Source organism: Falco naumanni, chromosome 2 (genome assembly GCF_017639655.2).
Source record: "Falco naumanni isolate bFalNau1 chromosome 2, bFalNau1.pat, whole genome shotgun sequence".
NCBI classification, from domain to species: Eukaryota; Metazoa; Chordata; class Aves; order Falconiformes; family Falconidae; genus Falco; species Falco naumanni.
In genome coordinates, this window is record NC_054055.1 from 121,458,781 (window position 1) to 121,465,387 (window position 6,607).

Genomic DNA, 6,607 nt, shown 5'->3' on the forward strand with positions numbered 1-6,607 from the left:
GCATCTCCCAGCTCCCTCCAGCCAGCTCCCGGCTCGGCGGGGCTGCCCGTGCCCATTCAGCCATTCTTGGCCTGCGGCCCCTTCCTGGGGCTGTTTCTATGGCGTTTCCTCACCCCCCGCCCACCTGCATCTCTGCTCACAACAGTGTTAAATGAAGGGCTTTGTCTGGGCTTGTGACAGACTCGGGCTCTGTGGTGGCACTGCCATTTTTTCTAGTGCATGGAAGGCAGACACCACACTCACCAGTTTTAAGCAACGGTTAAGCTTCACCTATGATAACAGCATTAATGCTTACACTGTTTCACACAAATTAATCTGAGGAAAAACCCCTTCCACCACATCTTGCCTTTGATTGCAGTAATGTTGTTTCTGGATTGTATTTGTGCGCTACTCTGTTGATACACCAGATGAATTCTCGCCGATCAGATTTTCACTGTAATTAAGACCCCTAACGGAAAACTGAATGAATAAAGCACACTGATGGCAAGACACTTAAGATTCTCTAGGAATAAACACAAGAAAATATAAAATTAACCTGCAATGTGGCCAGAAAAGATAATGCTTCAGAACATTCCTGAGTGAATGAATACACCCCCGAGTTGTTCTGGGTAGCTTCAGCTGTTTGAACTTAAGAGCCCTCCTAGTTTCATGCATCAAAGGAAATGCAGTCATTTCGGCAAAGAATATGAAACTAATTAGCTGATTTGGTCTGTGTAACTCTAAAATGCAATAGTTAATAAATGAAACAGTGACAGAAGGAAGGGGTTTGGCTAGGAGTCGTTAGAAGGTTCCTCCTCAGCTGTCGCAGGCAGCGAGGAAGGTTCGCCCCCTCCATCGCGGGCTGCTGTGGGCCGAGGAGCTGTGCTTCACTCCACGCAGCAACCAACACCCGCCCTGCCCCAGCGCCGTGCAATCCGATTGCAGGTTAAACAAAACACCGAGCAGTAACCCCAGACTATGCCCCAGCATCTGCCGCTGCAGACCGGTCCAAATGGCAATGCCTCTGCCACCCTCGCGGGAGCATTATTCCAGCGCATGGGCTGGTTTGTTTAATCTCTGCTTTTATTCTCCCGCTAGTTTTGAGGTTGAAGAATGGGCTCTGGAATGACTCCCCTAGGGACAACGGCTGACCCTCACAATCTGACAACCATCTGCTGAAATTAAATTTAGGGAAAAAGTGCCCATATAAATCTGCTCGCCAAAAACAAAAAACCTACGTGGAATGTAAGCAATTCAAACCAAACTGAAAAAGTGGCCAAACAGCCATTGCATCGCCTTTGTTTATAGCAAGGACTTTGCTATATAAAAACATAGCTGCAATAAAATTCTGATTCCTAATGTGGGAAACATAAACCAAAACAATATTATTCACAGATAATTTTTTCCCACCCCCGAAACAAAACACCTTGCCCTTCCTCCTTTCATTTACTTTAAAATGAATGTCATTATTTGCAGTCAAGTCACAACCGCTCTAAGTGGACCCAAAGGAATTGACGAGGATCATCGAGTGGAGCAGCAGGACAGGTCAAACCAGCACCACATTACTCCCCCTTGACACCTGATGGAGTCATGACAGCAGTTTGCATGCTAGATAACATGAATATATTCATCTGTATGATTTAGAAATTACATCGTGACTTTGGAATGACACTTCTTATGTGCCCTTGTACCTGGGCAACACTGCGGGGAAGATGCGATGTCAAAACTCTGACTTTGATGTGACTGTCACTGGTTTTCTTCTTTTTTTATTACCACTTGTTTTGAACCAAACCCTGCAGTTGGAAGAAGCGTTAAGCAACAAGCCTGGAGAGTGAAGGTGCACATTAGCAAATTTGTGAAAGAAATCAATAGGATGCTGTTAACTCCAGACATTTTCCCAGAGAAGCTGTGGGCTGTCTGTGTGCAGCTCCAGTAATGAATCCACTGGTTGCGACAAGGAAAACATTTGCACTAGAAGGTTTCCCTCCTCTGGAGAAATCCCACTTCAGTTCAGAGGTAAATAGGACAAAAAAAGTCTGTCTGGAGCTGCTGGGAGAAGTTTGAGAGAGAAGACACCCTCGGCCACCTCAGCCGCTCTTGCAGGCACGCTGCTCGATGTATCAGAGCATCGCACCTCAGCCTGCATTTGTTTCTCAGCCCTGGCTCCCTGGGCACGGGCCCCTCCCACATCCCGCCCTGCCCCCCAGCCCCGGACCCCGCTCTCCCCTCAGGGGAACCGGAGCGGAAAAAAAACAACAGAAGAAAATTTAAAAAAAACCACTTTTCCCGTGGGCCCCCGAGCAGGGCTCTGCTCCCCTCCCTGGCAAAAGGAGTGGCCCGTACGGGGATCGAACCCGCGACCTTGGCGTTATTAGCACCACGCTCTAACCAACTGAGCTAACCGGCCCGCCGGCAGCGCTGCTGCAGGAAACGGCCCCATGACCGCGCCTGGGAGCAATGCTGCCCCCGGCCGGGGCAGGGCCCCCGGCGTGGCCGTTTCCGGGGGGAAGCAGAGCAGAGCTGCGGCGCGAGCCTCCGCAGGCTCCATCCTGGGAGCTTTTCCACGCGCCTGACAGCCTCCAGGCCCGCCCTCACGGGGGATGCGGGCAGGGATGCGGGCAGGGATGCGGGGGCAGCAGCAGGAGCGAGGCGAAGAGCGGAGCCGCGCGGCGCTGGCCGGCCCCTGCCAAAACCCACCCAGCAGAGCTGAATGGAGCAGCCTGGAAGCACCTGACTGGGAGGATACAGAAACACTGGGAAGAGCTATTCAGAATGCCTTTTTATCTCTATTTTCTTAATAATCAATGATTTCTAGTCTAAAACGTTAGATTTTCTGACTTACACTGTAACAAAAATCACACTTTTCAAATGCTCGGTCTTCTTGGAAGAGCTTATGATGGGGAAAAACCCAAGGAATGTCAGTGTTGCAACTTGAGATGAGACGCTGACTCAGGATCGCTGGGGACGACTGCAGCCAGGTTTTTCTGCTTCATTTTCACCCTTACGGTCAGTGCCCACATACCTTCCTTCCGCCTCACCCACACCGCCAGTGCCCCTCCACTGCTGTTAGCCCACCTGCTACCAGCACTTTCCTCAAAGATCCACCACATTCCCCAAGAATCATTCTGCCTAGCTTTGTCAAAGTCCTTCATCCCTAGGAGCTGATCAAACAACTCACATCCCATTCCTCTTCAGCCACCCCAGCCCTCACACCTCTGTCTCCCAGTCCTGCCGTATTCCTCAGGACCATCAGCCCATGCCCAGTCACTTCTCCGTCTGCAGAGAGGAGCATTTGCCCTTTCATCTCTGCACCCTTCTCCCAGGATTTGCAGCTATCTTTGCCTTTTGCAACAGCATATAGAGCCATTACCATACGTGAGCACCATCCCTTGATACTCCAGCTGCTGCTTCTCCTTGTCTAATTGAACCTCTTGTTCACACCATCACCTGTTATCCACCGTGGACATCTTTCTCTTCACACCCCTACAGAAGGGCAGCAGGCAGTTTTTTAGAAAACTAAATTATGAGGGGCCCCAGGCTGCAGTACAGATGCAGCGGCATTTGAATAGTAGGTGACAAGCTTTGCTGTCCAAGTGCTAACCTGGCCAAAAGTCACACAAAGTATATGACCTCTTTCACTCTTGGGGCCTTATTTCATCAGCCCAGGACACTTTCCTGCAGGCTGGCTGGGGCCCCCAAACAGAGGAAGGCACATGGGGCAAGCTGGGAAAGGGGGAGACTCCAAACTCATCTCTCCTTCCCCTTGTCTGTCCAATCCCCACGAAGCAGCAACCAGCCAGCTGCCAGGAAGCATGCATGCTCCGGGATCCTGACAGCCAGCTGTATCTTCTGGGAAACATCACCCTGTGTCACACTAAACTCACTCAAACATCCAACAGCAAGGTCACATCTTGAATCTTAAGGCAAAGCTGAGAAGTGAAAGGGCAGAAAGGAAAAATCTCTCCCAAAGCTGCTGCAGCATAAGTGGTGCATGTGGTCTGGGCAGCCTCGGGCCAACAGAGCGTAAGTGGCAGGTATGGGAAGAGCAGGCTTCCGTCCGTGTGTCTGGCACACAGATTAACAGTCTGGTTCTTGGTAAAAAACAGTTACCCTTTTTTTTTGGTCAGTTACTCCACAAAGAGCAAGGAAGCAGGGATGAGGGTGAATCATCTTTCTGGCCTTTCTGCTCAGAATATCACCAGGAGTAGCTCAAAGCAGTAATGTATTGCCTCTTAATTAGCTCAAAGCAGTAATGTATTGCCTCTTAATCCATAGCTGTACACCACTGTTTTGTAATTAAATCTGGTCCAATTATACAATGCTAAGGTAGAAAATCTCTGTGCCCTTTGGCTATTTCTTCCCACTGCCTCCTCCAAGCCAGGTGGTGGGGTTTCCTGCCGGCTGGCGACCAAGCCCGCCAGCAGGATGGGGGAGAGGATCAGAAAATTCGTGGGCTGGGATAAGGACAGTTCGACGGGCAAAGCCAAAGCGGCGTGCCCAAGCAGAGCCCAAGAGGAATCCCTTCCCCCTGCCACGGCAGGCAGGGGCTCAGCCCCCCCAGGGCAGCAGGGCTCAGCACCAGGACGGGGCTGGGGAAGGCAAACGCCATCGCTCCCAGTGTGTCCCCCCTGCCTCCTGCTTCCCCTGGTTGATATCCTCAGTTTGACCTTCTGTGCTTTGGAATATCCCTTTGGCCAGTTCAGGTCAGCTGTCCCGGCTGAGCCCCCTCCCAATTTCCTGTGCCCCCCCAGCCCTCTCCCTGGAGGAACTGAAAAGTCCTTGACTTCATATAAGCGTCAACCCAGCAACAACCAAGCCCATCAGTGTGCTACCAACACCGCGCTCACACCAAACCCAAGACATGGCACTGCACCAGCTAGGAAGAAAATTAACTGTCCCAGCCAAAACTAGGACACTAGGCTAAAACAAGACTTTTCTTAAAGTTTAATTGGTCACATGCCAAATGCCAACCCTGTAGTTCTGAAACCCTCTTCCACACACAGAAATAGCATCCTGCTTTCCTAGGAGTCTCATTTGGGCTCTACTGTACTAGCAACAGATCTTCTGTGATTAGACAATGACAGATAGCATGACAGCCCAGGAGATCAATGCTGTCTCCAAGAAAGCAAAATTTTCTAATTGAACAGTAAACTCTAGTTTCTCTCCAGCATGTGGGATCCATACTCCCAAACAAAGAAACAAACCAGCCTAGAATGAGAAACAGTTACCAGGCTGCAGAGTGGGTTCTGTAGCATTATGGCATTTAGAGGTTGTGGATGCAAAGTGTTTGCAAGCATTTTTCAGCATCATTGACGTTAACAAATTGTGTTCACAAGCACTTTCTTAAATAGAATCTCAGCTCTAAGGGTTTTTCTAATTCAGGGCCTCAGCTAGACATCTCAACAACGTCAGACTTTTACAGCACACTTAAAAGATCTGCTATAACATTCCCCTCGTAACCTTACCATTACATAGAGTATTGTCAGAGACTCTGAAGCATTTAAACAACCACGGGTGCAGACAGCGGGAGGCTGAGGAAAGAACAAGGTCCAGGTGCTCGAGCTCTGTTTCACATTTTCTCTTCAGTTGCCTGTTTGCTCCCTGCCACAAGTCACCCAGCTCCCACCCAGCACCACTGGTCCTGACCTCTCACTCTGCAGCACGCATGGCACACCACCAGCATCACCAGGGAGCCGCACCAGTGCTCCCAGCCGCCCCCAGCACAGCCTGCACCGCTGCGCCTTCAGCTGCGATCCCCGCAGCCATGCCCCATGGTGTTCTGTATAGGGGAAAGCTAGTTTTCCTCAAATAGTGTTTTTAAGGATTACAAATACAGCCTTACCTCTGTGCCCAAGCAAATAATTTCTTTCCTTTTTGCTGACAAACTCCCAAATTATATCAACTTCCCACACACACTGTGCTCCAGCTTCTATTCTGCATCATGTGCTGCCACAAGCCCTGCCATCACGAACCCTTGCCTGTGCACAAAAGCCAGACCATCTTCCAGAAAACACAAGGTGTTTGGGCAGAAAGTAGAATGGAGCACACTCATGGACTTCCCTCCACCCCTGCCCCTTCCCCAGCACCTGCACTGCAGGACACGTGAAGTCATCGATGTCAGAGGCCAGTAAAGCACCCACTGGCCACCGCTCGCTACCCAGCCACTGAACAGCAAAGCACAGCTCCAGGCGCCCCGCGGCCGCATCCTGCTGGCCCTGCTCTCCCATCAATTCAGAATTGACAACTAGGGAAAAAGAATTCATTAGCTGCCCTAATAAAAGGGTACAGGGATCTAATGGTACCAGCCTGAACACTACCCAGGGATTTATTAATAAGCTTGCCATTGAAATCTCACTCATAAAAATGCTAATGCAAGTTATTTGCATATGTCTGTGCATCAAAACAGAAGACCCATAATGATTTTATTAAATATAACATTAGTACCCCAATCATAAAGCAAACATTTGTTGGTCATAAAATAAGCGTTGAAGTGTAGCATGTATATGCATTCTATATTTATAGCATTTTTAAAAATAGCTACTGTGAGTTTTGAATAGAACAGTCAAGAGGGCCATTCCTGTTCAGCCATTTTCAGCGTTTCAAACTATAAACCTGCAGGTCCAAAAAT

General features: G+C 49.6%; 1 non-coding gene across 1 annotated transcript; it reads right to left on the minus strand.

The window, feature by feature from the left end:
- Window positions 1-2,312: 2,312 nt before the first annotated feature.
- On the minus strand, window positions 2,313-2,386 carry TRNAI-AAU. Its single transcript has one exon. It is a non-coding gene; the product is annotated as a tRNA-Ile (tRNA).
- Window positions 2,387-6,607: the final 4,221 nt, after the last annotated feature.